Source organism: Melanerpes formicivorus, unplaced genomic scaffold (assembly GCF_026170545.1).
Source record: "Melanerpes formicivorus ecotype bairdi unplaced genomic scaffold, bMelFor1.0.p_v2 SCAF_134, whole genome shotgun sequence".
NCBI classification, from domain to species: domain Eukaryota; kingdom Metazoa; phylum Chordata; class Aves; order Piciformes; family Picidae; genus Melanerpes; species Melanerpes formicivorus.
In genome coordinates, this window is record NW_027142486.1 from 964,169 (window position 1) to 979,219 (window position 15,051).

The 15,051-nt window shown below is 53.6% G+C and overlaps 1 long non-coding RNA gene across 1 annotated transcript; it reads right to left on the bottom strand.

Annotated features, from left to right (window-relative positions):
• Positions 1-4,590: 4,590 nt before the first annotated feature.
• Positions 4,591-7,142, bottom strand: LOC137456666 (uncharacterized). Its single transcript, XR_010991078.1, has 5 exons — positions 7,035-7,142; positions 5,844-5,882; positions 5,680-5,718; positions 5,210-5,284; positions 4,591-4,732 (listed from the first exon to the last, which is right to left on the bottom strand). It is a non-coding gene; the product is annotated as an uncharacterized lncRNA (long non-coding RNA).
• Between the last annotated feature and the right edge of the window lie 7,909 nt (positions 7,143-15,051).

Consider the following 15,051-nt stretch of genomic DNA (forward strand, 5'->3'; position numbering starts at 1 on the left):
GGTCTGTCTCTGAGCATGGAGGACTGTTGAAAGCAAAGACATCAGACAGGTTAGGACACCACAGGCTCACCGCACCCAGGGCTGGGAAGCTTTCTCCTCTTTGAGCTCTCAGCTCCCAACCTGTCCTGGCTACCTTGAAGCTCTCTCTGCCTTCCTCACCTCCTTGAGATGCCCTGGCAGTGCCCTCAGCCCTGCTGCCCTGTGCAGAGGAGCAGCTCCTGGGCAGAGCTGTCTCTCTGCAGTGCTGCCTGCTTGACAGAAGCTCCCTCCAGCCCAGGAGCGTGGCTCAGCTCAGCAGCAGAGGACCAGCCCCAGGCATTTAATGACTCCTCTGGTGCCCTTGGTGTCGAGTCCATGAGTCTCAGAGACTGAGAGCAAGCTGAAGAAACCTCTCAGGAAGCCAAATGCCAACTGCCAACTTTGCTGGAGCCCTAATGGGTCCCACTGAGGACCATCACTGACAAAGCCTCCCCAGGGGCTTGTTAGAGCAGAAAAGCAGAAGCAAGAGCAACAACCTGGAGCTCAAGACGGTGCCAGGGTTGCTCTGATGCTGAGCAAACCTGGATGGGCTTGATCAAGCCAAAGGGCCAAGTCCTGGCCCCCTGCCCCTTGGAAGGGAGATCCTGCCCCTCAGACATGGCTCAGGGCTCTTCCTGGGGCAGTGGGGTGTGACGATGCTGGAGCAGGTCTATGGTGTGACAGTGCTGGGTGGGGCAAGGAGGCAATGAGGTCTTTGTGAATGAAGTTCAGCTACCTTCTGGTTGCAGAGACAATGGCCACAGCCATGGTGATGAAGAGGTCATCTCTGATGAGGGCTTTAAGCTTTGCCACTGCCCTCAGTGGTCCCCACCACAGCCTGCCCTATGGTGTCCCATAGCTGCACCTCTGCCTTTGAAGACACCCAGTCCTCTCTCCATGTTCACCTCAATCTCTCATCTCCCTCACTGACATCTCTCCATCCTCCCTGCCTGTTCCATGGAAGAGAAAGCCAAGGGCCAAGGGCTGGGTCAGCCTCCCTCTGAGTGCCCTCTTGTCCCAGAGGTTATCAATTTATGCTGGACCTTGTTCTCACCAACAGGGAAGGGCTGGTAACCAATGTGAGGCTCAGAGACATCCTTGGCTGCAGTGACCATGAAGCAGTGAATTTAATATCCTCAGGGTAATCAGGAGGAAGTAGAGTATAGAATAGAGAATAGAGAATATAGAATATAGAATATAGAATATAGAATATAGAATAAACCAGGTTGGAAGAGACCTCCAAGATCATCGTGTCCCCCTTCAACCAATCCAACACCACCCAAACAGCTAACCCATGGCACCAAGCACCCCATCAAGTCTCCTTCTGAAAACCTCCAATGACAGCGACTCCACCACCTCCCCAGGCAGCCCATTCCAATGGGCAATCACTCTCTCTATATGGAACTTCTTCCTAACATCCAACCTAAACCTCCCCTGGTGCAGCCTGAGACTGTGTCCCCTTGTTCTGGTACTGGCTGCCTGGGAGAAGAGACCAACCTCTGCCTGTCTACAACCTCCCTTCAGGTAGTTGGAGAGAGCAATAAGGTCACCCCTGAGTCTCCTCTTCTCCAGGCTAAGCAGCCCCAGCTCCCTCAGCCTCTCCTCACAGGGCTGTGTTCCAAACCCCTCACCAACTTTGTTGCCCTTCTCTGGACACCTTCCAGCAAGTCAACCTCCTTCCTAAACTGAGGGGCCCAGAACTGGACACAGTACTCGAGGTGTGGCCTAACCAGTGCAGCATGCAGGGGCAGAATGACCTCCCTGCTCCTGCTGGCCACACTCTTCCTGATGCAGGCCAGGATGCCATTGGCCCTCTCGGCTGCCTGGGCACACTGCAGGCTCATGTTCAGCCTACCATCGACCAGCATCCCCAGGTCCCTCTCTACCTGGCTGCTCTCCAGCCACTCTGACCCCAGCCTATAGCACTGCATGGGGTTGGTGTGGCCAATGTGCAGAACCTGGCACTTGGATGTGCTCAATCTCATGCCGTTGGACTCTGCCCATCTGTCCAGCCTGTCGAGGTCTCTCTGCAGAGCCTCTCAACCCTCCAGCAGATCAACTCCTGCCCCCAGCTTGGTGTCATCTGCAAATTTACTGATGATGGACTCAATGCCCTCATCCAGCTCATCAGTAAAGATGTTAAAGAGCAGAGGGCCCAGCACTGATCCTTGGGGCACACCACTGGTGCCTGGCTGCCAGCTGGATGTGGCACCATTCACCACCACTCTCTGGGCTCGGCCATCCAGCCAGTTCCTAACCCAATGCAGTGTGCTCCTATCCAAGCCATGGTCTGACAGCTTGGCCAGGAGTTTGCTATGGGAGACAGTGTCAAAGGCCTTGCTGAGGTCCAGGTAGACCACATCCACAGGCCTCCCCACATCCACCAGGCAGGTCACCCGATCATAGAAGGAGATCAGGTTGGTCAGGCAGGACCTGCCCTTCCTAAATCCATGCTGGCTGGGCCTGATCCCTTGGCCATCCTGTAAGTGCTGTGTGATTGCACTCAGGATGACCTGTTCCATGATCTTGCCTGGCACTGAGGTCAGGCTGACAGGCCTAAAATTCCCTGGCTCATCCAACCGGCCATGCTTGAGGATGGGCACCATGTTGGCCAGCTTCCAGTCCTCTGGGACCTATTGTGTCAGTTGTGTCAGAATGAGCTCGTTGACCCAGCTCTGGTTTTTTGCTGGGTTACAGCAGCTATTTGGGGCATGAACAAGGGCCCTCAGATGCCCTCATGAACCCCTTCAATTATCATATTGGAGTCTGTGACCAATCTGCTGTGGCACTGCTCTCTATCCCAGGATCACAGGATCACAGGAATGACTTCTGTAGACCTTAGCATTATTTTGCTTTTGTGCCCAGTGGGTACTAAAAAGTTGTTTTACTTTCACTCCTTGCAGTCCGGGACTAGGCTGAAGTTCCCCCTTCAGACTGTAATAGGAACTCATGGATTGTGACAGAAGGCAGAACAGAGTCCCCCTCGGGTGTTGGCCACTGAGGAAGAGGCGTCATGCTGGTGGTGCCTCAGATTTACACTGAGTGTGATGTAGATGGAGTGGAATCTCTTGTTGATCAGTTCAGGGTCACCTCTCCTGTCCATTCCTCCCTGCAAGTGCAGCCTTGTACTCTGCATCCCCAAGGTGGAACACAAGATGGAGCAGTGACCTTGGCCTGCACACCAATCCTTGGCAGGCACTCTGAACATCAGCATTCTCACTGCCAGAGGCAGCCACGGTGCAAACCTGCTCTGAACATCAGAAAGTGCTGGCACTGAGCAGAGACTGAGCTGAGCAGTCAGATCCCTGAACAGAGTTGGCTCTATTCCAGCTCAAGCCAGGACACCTCTCCATGTTTTGTCCTCAAGAATCCCAAAGAATCCCAGAATCATACAATGATTTGGGTTGGAAGAGACCTTTAAAGATCACAGAGACCAACCTGCTTGCAATGATCAGGAACATCTGCAACTAGAGCAGGCTGCTCAAAGCCCCCCTCCAATCTCCTCTGGAATGGTTCCAGGATTGGGCATCTCCCACCTCCCTGGGCAACCTGGGCCAGGCTCTCACCTCCCTCAGTGTCAAACATTTCTTCCTTCTCTCCAGTCTGAATCTCCCTCCGTTCAAACCATCAGCCCTTGTCCTGTCACACCAGGCCCTGCTCAGAATCCCTCCACAGCTTTCTGATCAGCCTTTTAAGTACTGTTAGGCCCTAGTTGTGGTTTCCCCTTTTCCTGTTGTGTCCCCAGATGACAGCTCCAGTCCCTGCCCCACAGCCCAGGGATAAGCCACAGGAAGCTGCTGCCCACCATTCCTCTTGCATTTGGCTGCCCTGGGGATGCTAAGGTCTCCCTCTGCATCCAGGGAAATATTCCCCTGAAGTCAACCCCACTGAAGAGAGGAAATGATGCAATCATGGAACCACTGAGGCTGGAAAAGACCCTTGAGATCACCACATGCCATGGGGTGAGGGAAACATTGCTGCTGTGACAGTCGCTGGTAACTCAGTGCATGCCTGGAGAGAGCAAAGCACAGCCCAGAGAATGGACACAAAGTCCCCAAGGCTGGGCCACACAGGGCAGGGGACAGAGGAGCATCCAACCAGTGTCTTGTGCCCATGGCCTGCCCTCCTGGTCTGCACTGGGGTACCCCAGAGAAGAGTGTGGGCTGAGGGCCAGGAAGGCCTCTGGGCCCTGCATGGGGCTCTGAAATCTCCTGAGAGCCCAGGGGTGCTGAGCCCATGGGACAGGGAACCACCACCCCTGCCAGAGTGGGGCAGAGGACCCAGGGGTCCCAGCTGCCTCTCCATGCTCCTCACCTGCCCTCACCCCAAAACAACAGAGCGTTTCACCCCTCCCAAACACCACCTGCCCAAGGCCTGGCATTGTGACTGCCTGCATCTCCCAGCCTCATGGCAGGATGCTCCAGGGGAACCTTCTCTGGACAGAGGCTCCCAGGCATCCATGCTCCCAGACCTGCCCTCTGCCAGTCTGCTCCTCACCATGGTGCTGCCAGAGGATGCAGGTGTTGGGGTAATGGCAGAGGAGGGGCAACATGGTCCTGGACACACAGAGTGTAGCTTTGCTGAGGGGGTTTATTGATCATGAGAGGGACATGGCCCAGGGCTCCCAGGGGATCAGGTAGGGACATCCAGGGATGATAATCTCCTCTTTCCTCTGAAGGGGGCCAGGACAGAGGTGTCAGCAGCAGTTCCAGCCCTGAAAGAGAGAGACTCCCAGGGTCAGCTAGGACATAAGAGGAACCTTGTCCCCACTATGTCTCTTTGCAGAGACTTGGGGAAAGAGAAGGGAATTGGAGCTCTCAATATACCCTGGACAGGATTTGGCTCTCCTGAGATCCAGATGCCACCAGAGTCCCTTGCCCAGTGTGTGGTTACCCTGGGATGTCCCTAAATCTCCCAGAGCCCTGCCCAGCTCTTACTGTGCCTGTGGGGGTCTGTGTGGCACCAAAGCCTCTGCCTGGCCTGCACAGCGACCCTCTGGGTCTGTAGAGCCCTAGTGAGTTGAAGCAAAGGCACAGAGCCAGCTCTGTGCTGTGTCCCCTGGGGCACGGATCAGGGACAGTGACCTCTGTTTCCTTTTCTCACACCTAAGGTCTGCCCACCCCAGAGGGCTCAGGGATGCCCCAGGGCCCAGGATTCTTTGTGGGGTTAGGAATGCCCTGGTGCTGCTCACCTAGACAGCAGCTTTAGCAGCTACAGCCAGGCGCTTCTGGCGCACCCGCTCCAGCAGGACATCAGCCGCAGGCAGCTGGGGAGAAAGGGAGGTTAGGGACAAGTCTGGGTGCACTGGGGTGTGCTGGGAGGATGGGGGGAAGCAATGGAGTCCTTGGGGAAGTTGCTTCTGGAGCAGATGAGCTTGGATGGTGGTGCCCAGAAGGCAGTGAGGGTCCTGGGAAGGGGCCCACCTGGCTGTGTGGTTGTGTACTGGGGCATCTGGGGGTGTACTGGGTTGTACTGGGATGGATGGGGATGCAAAGGGGGCTCTGGGGGAGAGGTCCTCCCTTGGAAAGCACTGGGGTGCTGGGGTATTCTCTGGAGTTGCAGTGGGATGCACTGGGGTGTGCTGGAGCACCCTGGGATGCTCTGCAGTGTTGTGGCCATGGGAAGGGAGGGGGTGGGGCCAGCAGAACTTGTGGTACCCACCTCGACACTCTCCAATGGCTCAGGTTTGGCTACATTCACCTGCAGAGAGACCAGGAGACCTCACTGGTCACTGGGATACCTCCAGTCCCAGCAAGAGATGGGAGGGCCAAAATGCCCTCCCGTTCCCCAGACTGGATGCCCTCCAAGTCCACCTCACTACTTACATCCAGTTGAGAATTTTCCTCAATGCTTTCCAGCAGTGCCTAGGGAGGAAGAGCAAAGAGGTGACCTGGAAGGAACCTCAGTGGGGCCCTGAGTGGGGCACAAGTGTCCTCAGTCCCAGCAGGCCAAAGGCTTCCCTCTGGTCTGAAGGGGAAAATGCCTTCTGCTCCCCTCAGCCTGATTCCTCCAAGTTCCCCTGGGATGCCTCTCCATGCAGGGTCCAGGGCTGGGGATGGAGACAAGAAGAGTGTAGGGAATTCAGGTCTCAAAAGAGGATGAGGTTAAGGAAAAGGCTTCCAACAACAGAGCACTGGGGTGAATTAATGGACCCCAATGGACTGGGCTGGAGTGTTGAAGGGGCAGGACAGTGTGGGGTGCAATTGATAGGTAAAGAATTCAAGATGAGGGGACATGGGGACATCAAGAGAGCTGGTTGGTGGGGGCAGAAGAAAGAGGCCAAAACCAAAGGGACTGGGAGAGTGTTTGGGAATGGCTATGGCAGGAAGAGGATTTGGGGTGACCACTGCAATGGAGAGGATGAAAGGCAAAGGGCTGAGGGACAAGATGGAAAGAAAGGCATTGGGAGAGATCAAAGGGAGGGCATCTGGGGACATTAGATAGGACATGGAGGAGATCCCAGGCAGAAGATGTTTGAGGGGAGCAAAAGCATGGGCTGGGGAGTTGCAGAAGGGAGGGGTGTGGGGTCACCAAGAGAAGAAACTGGTGGGAGCCTTCCCAGCTTTGGTGTTGGACCTTCCCAGGGAGGGAACAGCTCCAGGCATTCACGGAGTCAGGATGTGGCTCAGTTGGTAGCACATCAGATCCTTAATGGGAAGGTCGTGAGTTCAAGACTGAAGTGGGCAGTAGTGTCCTCCCTACTCTAGTCATGAGGTGACAGGTTGGACTCGATGATCTTTGAGGTCTCTTCCAACCTTAGTGATACTGAATACTGAGGAACTCAGGCCTTGTGCACAAGAAGCTGCTTAGTGGGGCAAGTGGAGGGAAGAGATGGAGCTGTGGGAGGGAGAGAGCTGCATTGCCAGGAGAGGCAAGGGAGCCTGGAGGAGCCTCTTGCTTGGGCAAGGGAGAGGCCAAATCAAGGGGTTTCATCCTCACCACTCCAATTTCATTCCACATGTCGTGTAGCCATGACCCATCCCCATGAGCCCCTCCCTGTGGCACTGGAGTCTTACCTTGGCATCTGCTGGGGTGCACAGCAGGATGGTGAAGAGCAGAGCCACGCCGACCACTGCCACCTTCATTTTCCTCTGTGGTGTGGTAAGTCCTGGGTGAAGCTGGGGAAGGTGAGGGCCAGATTTATCCTTCTCATGACTCCTCCTTGTTCCTCCTAAGAGCCCCCAGGGCAAAGGCAGGCTTGGCAGTGGCACCAGCCCTGGCAACAAGCCCAGGCCTGGCACGGAGCCACCCTCACCTCTGGCACGAATCCATCCACCTTCCTTGGCATCTCTCCAGCTTCCTGCATGGGGCAGCTGCAAATCAAACAGCCCAGGCCTCCAGGGGCACTGGGGGGTGGGGTGGATAGAGTACTGCTGACAGCAGTGACCACTCACTGCTTCCACATGAAGACTCCAAAAGCCAGACCCTCCCTATCTCCCAGTGCCTCTCCTTTCCCAGCACTGCCACCTTCCAGTCTCCCACACCTCCCAGCCCAGTCTTTCACTCCAGTAATGCTCCAGAGATGACACCAAACTCAAACCCAGGGTCACTAAGAGCCATCCCTGACACCTCTCCAGCCCCTGGGGAAATTTGGGGCTGAGACTGACTCCTCTTCTTGGGAACACTGGGAGATGGGAGGACAATTGGTGGCCTGGGCAGTAGGGACAGCAGAGTGGCTGAGTGTCTTGGTTTGAGGAGCGAGACAGCTGCTCTTCAGCCCTTCCCAGGGGAGTAAAGGACAATGCTCCCTGCTGGCTATGAAAGAAAGAAGTGGCAGTGGAAGTATCAATCACAACTGCATACAGCAGCACAAAATCCATCATCCACCTCGGCCATGGCTCTCCAAGAACCTCCTTAAGCCAAAGCTTCACACCACCTTCCTCCAAACCAGGCCAAACACCCAGGCCTCACATGCACCCTCCTCCCCACCCCCAAGAGAAATTCTGCTTGCCAGCTCCAGGCCAAGCCAGGCCACTCCAGGCCCCAAGTGGCAGCCTGGCCAAGGCTGAACAAGCCTGAGTCCCCTGCACAAACCCAAGATAAAGCTCCACCTGTCCTCCTGGGAGCAGAGAGGTACAAAAAATGGAAGACCAAAGAGAAATGGCAGTGTTTCTAGAAATGCAGGGCTTATGGGCATGAAATAAGAGGAGATTACACTTTTTGGTCCCCCTCTGGGACCTATCTAGGAGGCCTGTAAGGTATGGTTTAAGACACCCCAGTGCTTAAAGCCACAACACTGAGATCTTCAGTGACTGGAAGCACTGCTGGGGAGCACTGGGGGGTGCTGACCACTGGGAGATGAGAGCTCATTTGGGGGAAGTGCTGGGGTGGTTGCAGTGCTCAGCTCCAGCCCACCCCATTGCCCTTGCACTCCAGGACCCAAACTGGTCCAGTCTGCAGCCACAGCTTCCCCAGAGCAGAATCCAGAGGGGAATTTCCTCTGCCCTGGCCCTCACCCTGACAATGCCTGGGGCCACACAGCCCTCCCAGACAACCTGGGTCCCACTCTGCAGAGCTGCCCCTGGATGGTAGGTCCCAGTGACTCTGGCTCCAACAAGACTCTGGCTCCAGCCCTGTCCCTGGCTAGAACTTGGCCACAGCTCACCCCAGGCATTGGTGTCCTTGAGTGTCCTTTCAATGCCCTTTTCCTTGGCCCAGGCCAGCACTGTTCCTGAGCAGGGTGTGGCCATCCACAGGGTCACAATGAAGAGGGCTCTTGTGCCCAGGCAGCCACTTGGAGCTAATGGTGGGGCCAGAGCTGCCCTGGCAAGAGGAAGGATGTTTGTTCCTGCAGCACCTCTGCTCAGCTGTGAGTGCCCAGGTCCTGTGGCACAAAGAGCCCCTTCAGCACTGACCTCCTGGGGCATTTTGAAGGGCCATTGGTCTCTCTTTACAGGACACTAACTGTAAACAAGAGCTCTGCTGTGGGGCAGTTGTGCAAAGGCCTAAGGCAACAGACTTGAGAGTTTGCTTTGGAAGCTGCCCAAGAGCAGGCAGTCACCTGGCAGATGGTCACTGTGACAGCTCCTGCTCTGGGAGCTCTTTGTCAGAGCTGAGTGGCTCAGGGATGAATTCTTGAGCCTATCAACACTGTGCTGTGAGCTGATTGGTGTTCTGGAGTTCCCTCCAGGACTGCAAGAGAATCTCACCTCCTCCCCACAAGCCTGTGTCCCAGCCCTTGTGCCAGCATTTCCAAGAGGATGCCTTCCTCTCTCACACTGAGCTGTGTCTCTGCAGTTAAGGCTCAGGCTTTTTCTGCTCAAGGGAAAGGGCACTGCTGGCACACACCACATGCCACCCTGTGTGACCAGGGAGGACATGAGGAGGTGGCATGGTGAACCTACCTGGGGACTGGAACCTTGGGGATAGGAAGTGCAAGAACAACCAACAGCCAAAGGCCATGGACCCAGGAAAAGTGCTGCTGAAGGGTCTGTTGGGTGGAGCAGAAGGGCTGCTCCTACTTTCCACCTGGAGGAAGGGAATTCTGCTCTGCAGCTACAAAACCCAAACCCTGCCTATGCTGACCAGAAGTAAAGGGTCCTGTCTCCAGCTGGGCAGAGGAAAGACGTCAAAGGTCAACGAGTCCAACCTGTCACCACAGAACTAGACCATGGCACCAAGTGCCATATCCAGTCCCCTCTTGAAAACCTCCAGAGACAGTGATTCCACCACCTCCCTGGGCAGCACATTCCAATGATGAATAACTCTCTCAGTGAAGAACTTTCTCCTCATCTCCAGCCTAAACTTCCCCTGGCGCAGCTTGAGACTGTGTCCTCTTGTTCTGGTGCTGGTTTCTTGGGAGAAGAGACCAACCCAGCTCTTTGGAGGGAGTCCTTATCTCCTGCTAACATGAAGGGCAGACCTGCAGACGCCTGACTAATTTTCTCCTGTGCAATTATGGCCTGCTTAGGCCAGGGAGACAATGAGTGGGGGAGAAAAGGAGCAGCTGGGGTTTGTGGTTCAGTCTGCTTGGGGGATGGGGTTTGTGCATTTTCATGCATTCTGTATTTTTCCTGTCTATTTCTGAATACAATTTCTGTACTTATCTCCAGTTCCACAAGAGTGTCTTTGGTTTACTCCCTTTGGGAGTAAAATGATCTCTGTCCACTCTTTAAACTAAGACAACATTCTAATTAGATTTGCATCATCATCATCATCATCATCATCATCATCATTATTACATCTCCCTTTCACTTTCTGTCCTATTAAACTGTCTTTATTTCAGCACACAAATTTGACTTTTTCCCCTCTGCTGGGCTCTGGCACATGGAGGATGATGTTAGACCACTGTGCACCCTGTAAAGAGCTGGCTGCATCCAAAAGGGATTGTCTGAGGCAAGCACTAGCAGGTGGCCATTACTTGATAGCTCAGAAATAACAGCAGGATCAAGACAGCTTCTCCTGCGTTCATTGCTCCCAGCGTCCCTCAGATGGGAAGGGTGAGACAGGATTTGTGTCTTAATGTCTGTGTGCAATGTGTTCAGGCATGATCAAGTCTTCTCTGTCAGGAGTGAAATGTAAAGATCAGAACTATTAAGATCTAAGTTCTTCTTTACAATGTCTGTTATCTTTGACCATGTATTATGCCAGCTCTGTTAGAACATTGTAACTAGTTCAACTTAAGCTTTGTACCTTATATGGGTTACATCAGTCTGTTAGACATGCTGCACTACAGAACTCCTGCTTTTGCTATATAGCTTAGGTTTAATTTGCTAGCTTCTGTGTATGCAAGTAGTATCTTGTATAGGATGAGAACAACTCCTATGACCAAATGCCAGTGACGAACAGTGTGAGCGATCAGGCAGTGTAGGCCTAGAGTCTGACATGGTGGTAGGCCATGCTCAGCATAAGTGCAGAAGTGGCTAGCAGTGTAGCAAAACAGTGCTGTGCCTGCAGCATGTAACTAAAGCAGGACACTGGTAGCTATAAACACAGAAAGTTATGTGGGAATAACAGGACACACACCTGCATCAACAACCTCACATGTCATTAGGAGTTGGACCAATAATCTATAACAGTGCGATGTGTGGTCACTCATAGGGAACCAATGAAGCTATGCCAACGAGGCTCTCCCAGTTTATATAAGTTGTAGGAGTTCCCTTGATATGCACTTCTTCTTCTTTGCTTTATTTTACCTTCTTTACTGTGCTATACTCACTATGCTTGCTCTACAGTCCTACAATACTGGAACAATGGCTCAAGGGTATGGGTGTGAAGACTTTGATGGAATGTGTTGTTTGAACCTGTCAGATCATGGAGTGTCAATGCATGCTGAGATTAAGTGGCTAAGGAATCACAGGCGTGCTGTTGCAATTGTAAAAAGTCCCTTGGATGATTGGTTAAGATCAATATTTGGGAATGTGTCACAGTGGGTTACACAATTGATAAAAGAAGCTTTAAGGTTTTTAGGTATTATTGTACTAATTTTGATTGTTGTTAAACTTGTCTATAATTGTATCATGCAAAGTGTTCAAAGGATAACCTCCAAGGCCTTACTTGCACAAAAGAAAAATGGGGGAATTGTTGGGGATTGGCTTAGGGAGAAGGGACAATGGTCCCAGGAACATCTGTGCAATTCAGGCCTTGAAGGACTTTCTGTTGAAAATATAGCAATGGAGTAGGAGTTGTGGAAAAGTGCCTGGTATGCTAAGGTCAAGCTGCCCCTGAGAAGAGACAAACAAGATAAGGAGGAGGCAAGATCTGGGAAAAAGAGCAATTAGACTTAGTAGAAAAAACCACAGAGTAGTGAAATAATGATGTAATCTTTTAGAGTTAAACCAATAGTATGTGTTAAATTAGAATAGAATTAACTATGCATAAGATAAGACTATAAATAATAAAGCATGGAACAAAAAAGTTGGATGATTTCTATTACTCATATTGAGTGCTGTCGTCCCTGTCTCCGTTCTCGTCAATCCATGAGTGTGACATCTGTGCTGCCTTCAAGCAGGCCAAGCGCACAAAGCTTCTGTGGTATGGGGGGAGATGGTCAAAATATAAGTATGAAGAGGCCTGGCAGATCGACCACATCACCCTTCCTCGGTCTCACAGTAGCAAGCAGTACCTACTGACCATGGTGGAGGCAAGTACAGGGTGGGTGGAAACCTACCCAGTACCTCATGCCACTGCTCGCAACACCATCCTGTACCTAGAGAGACATGTCCTGTGGAGACACAGCACCCCCGGGAGGATTGAATCAGACAATGGAACCCACTTCAGGAACCATCTCCTAAGGGACTGGGCAAAGGAACATGGCATTGAGTGGATTTACCACATCCCATACCTTGCACCAGCTGCAGGGAAGGTTGAGCGCTACACTGGCTTGCTAAAAACCGCCCTAAAAGCCATGGGGAGTGGAGCCTTTAGGAACTGGGAGAGACACCTAGCTCAAGCCACTTGGTTAGTGACCAGCAGAGGATCTGTGAAACGAACTTGCCCTGCCCAGTCCCACCTGCTGCAAACAGTGGATGGAGATGGAGTTCCTGTGATTGCTGAGAAGAACCTGCTGGGGAAGCCAGTGTGGGTTTTCCCTGCTGCTGGTGGGGGCAAACTAACCCGAGGGGTGGTCTCGGCTGAGGGGCCTGGTGACACCTACTGAGTCATGTTAGAAACTGGGGACATTCAGTGTATCCCACAGCAGAATGTGACTCTGGCTGAGAGGGGATGAACTGAGAGGGGGCAGCGTGGATCAATGTATTATAGTCACTGTGTGAATAGTTATAAGTTGTTCAAAGTTTCTCCCTCCTAGCTTAATATCAGCCTAGCATCCAGGACTCAGCATACACACCACACACCAACCCAGAGAACTCCTGGGTCATCTCACCTGCTTCCCTACAGCAATGGACTGTTCCTGATTTTTTCCTTTCCCTTTCAAAAACAGACTGATTCCTGATTCTTCTCCACATCCCTGCCCAGTTCAAGCACCACCTACATTGACCAGCACCAGAGAGAGAGAGACTGCCCTGAGTGAGAGCGAGCAGGGATAACAAGGGACTTGCACCAAGGATTCCAATACCACATGTCAAGATTGGATGAAGGGGCTGTGACAGGAGAGTGGAAGTGGAACAGAGGGGTGGATTGTGGTGGGTTAACACCCATTCTGAAAATAACACAGAGCAGGGTGGAGGGCTTGCAGGTGCTTTGCCCTCCCTGCAGGGCATTTTCCCCCTGGGAAACTGAGTCTGTTCCACTCCCCCCTCACTGTCCACCTAAGGTATAAAAAGCAGGACATTGCAGCCATTAGGTCTCCTTTTTGGCTCCTGCCTCTCCTGGATGAGAGCTACTGCAGCTGCCTTCCTGCTCCTCTGCCACATGGAGCCTGATCTTTTCCCTGCTGCCTCTGCACCTCTTCAGAGACTGGTTTTGTATTCTGTTTTTTTTTCCCTCCCATCCATCCTTGTTCCTTGCCCTTGTGAACCTTATCTGTTATTGTTTTATATACATAGTGTTGAAAGAAAACTCTTTACCTCCCTACTTCCAGGCCGACTCCAAATCATTGCTTGGTGGATTTGCTCCTTTCTGGTGTTTTTCCTTTTGTTTTCCCTCTCTTCTGGGAGGGAGGAGGGGGGAGCAGGGGAGAGATTCTCAGCCTTACCCCCATCTGAGCTCTTAACTCCAAGCTAAGGCTTAAAACACCACAGGGGGCTGGGACAGGGACAGCCATCCCTGAAGGGCCATGGGGACAAGGACAGCCACTGCTGGGGACAGGGATGTGGGAGGGACAGGGGAGTGGAGTGGTCTGACAGCAGCCATGGTGTGTCCCTGCTGCCAGCGGTGTCCCCATGGCAGGTGGCACATCCCCACCCGTGTCCCATTCCCATGTGTGTGCCCTCGGGGTGTGGGGGGGTGGGGGCTGTGTCCTCTCTTGTGTGCCCATGGAGGTGGCACAGCCCCACACATGTCCCCAGGCTGGCTCCCTCGGTGTCCCCTGCTGCAACAGCTGCCTGAGGAGGTCCCAGAACCTCCAGGAGCTGCAGCACCACTGTGTCCAGCACCGCCAACCCCATGGGGAGGGACAGCTGTGAGAGACCCCATGGGGAAGGACACCTATGGGGGAGCTCCTGCTCCCTTCTGCTGGACATGGCTCCCCTTGACCTCCTGCACCCCTTCTGCTGGACATGGCTTCACACTTCTCCCACCCTCAGATGGGGACACGCTGCACCCAGAGTCCTCCAGAACCAAAGGTGGACTTTCCCAGTGCCCTGCTATGGTTTTCCACAGCAGCTCAAGCAGCTCCCTGGGACTCCTGGCCCTGAGGGTTCCTCACCCTGTTGCCGTGGTTTGGATGAAGCAGCTGGAGCCTGTGACCCCCTGGAGCTGCTCCTGCCAGCACCACTCTCTGCAGCTCCTGCAGCTACCTGCACAAGCAGCTGCTCAGAGGAAATGTCCATGATGCCCAAAGACTCTCCTGTTGATGTCACCCATGCTGGAGGTCACTGATCTTGGTTTGCACTTGAGCTTGGATCCATGCCCAGGTGGAGGGCAGGGACAAGTGCAGTCCTTCAGGGATCAGCACTGGGACCAGGCTTGGTTAACATCTTTGTTGTTGCATGGAGAGAGGCACTGAGGCTCCCTCAGCACCAAGCTCTGTGGTGCTGCTGACTGCTGGAGGGAAGGATCCATCCCAAGGGACGTTGAGAGGCTGCAGAGCTGGGCCCAGGACAACCTCATGAGGTTCACCAAGGCCAAGGGCAAGGTCCTGCAGTTGGCTCAGGGCAATCCCAGGCACTGCTATAGGCTGGGCAGGGACTGGCTGGAGAGTAACCCTGAAGGAAAGGCCTTGGGGATGCTGAGGGAGGAGAAGCTCAGCAGGAGCCAGCAGTGAGCACTTGCAGCCCAGAGAGCCAAGCAGAGCCTGGGCTGCAGCAAGAGAAGTGTGGCCAGCAGGGCCAGGGAGGGGATTCTGCCCCTCTGCTCCACTCTGCTGAGACCACACAAGGAGCTCTGTGTCCAGTTCTGGAGCCTCTGTTCCAGGAAGGATCTGAAGGTGCTGGAAAGTGTCCCGAGAAGGGCCACAAGGAGGAGCAGAGGGCT